This window comes from Lathyrus oleraceus, chromosome 2 (genome assembly GCF_024323335.1).
Source record: "Lathyrus oleraceus cultivar Zhongwan6 chromosome 2, CAAS_Psat_ZW6_1.0, whole genome shotgun sequence".
Taxonomy (NCBI): Eukaryota; Viridiplantae; Streptophyta; class Magnoliopsida; order Fabales; family Fabaceae; genus Lathyrus; species Lathyrus oleraceus.
In genome coordinates this window covers 211997117-211997740 of record NC_066580.1, presented here as the reverse complement: position 1 = coordinate 211997740, position 624 = coordinate 211997117, and the positions used below count along the sequence as shown (strand labels likewise).

The 624-nt window shown below is 42.1% G+C and overlaps 1 non-coding gene across 1 annotated transcript; it reads right to left on the bottom strand.

Annotated features, from left to right (window-relative positions):
• Positions 1–292: 292 nt before the first annotated feature.
• On the bottom strand, positions 293–399 carry LOC127124534 (small nucleolar RNA R71). Its single transcript, XR_007804014.1, has one exon. It is a non-coding gene; the product is annotated as a small nucleolar RNA R71 (small nucleolar RNA).
• Positions 400–624: the final 225 nt, after the last annotated feature.

Below are 624 nucleotides of genomic sequence, written 5' to 3'. Positions count from 1 at the left end.
AGCCAATAATTTCGAGCTAAAACCCTCACTGTTGTCAGCCATACAGCAAAACCAGTTTTCAGGTAGTCCCATGGAGGACCCGAACCTACATTTGTCAGTATTTTTGCAATACGCAGAAACAGTGAAAGTGAATAGTGTCAACTCAGAAGCTATAAGACTCCGTCTTTTCCCGTTTTCATTAAGAGATAGAGCTAGAGCTTGGCTCCAGTCTCTACCATCCAACTCTGTCACTACGTGGATTGAGTTTAAGAAAGTCTTCTTAGCCCGATATTTCCCACCTAACAAGACGGCTATGCTAAGAGCCCAAATAAACGGGTTTAAAAAAAAGGATAATGAATCACTTTTTGAAGCTTGGGAGAGATACAAAGACATGATGAGGTTATGCCCATATCACGGTCTAGAAGAATGGATGATCATTCACACCTTTTATATTGGTCTCTTGCACAATACAAGATTGACAATAGACGTCGCCGCAGGTGGTGCATTGATGGATAAACCATACAACGAGGCCTATCAAGACAATGAAAGTATGGCCCAAAATCATTACCAATGGGGAAGCGAAAGAACCTTTGTAGAGAAACCTCAACTGAAGGGCGGCATGTACGAATTGAGCAGTCTTGACCA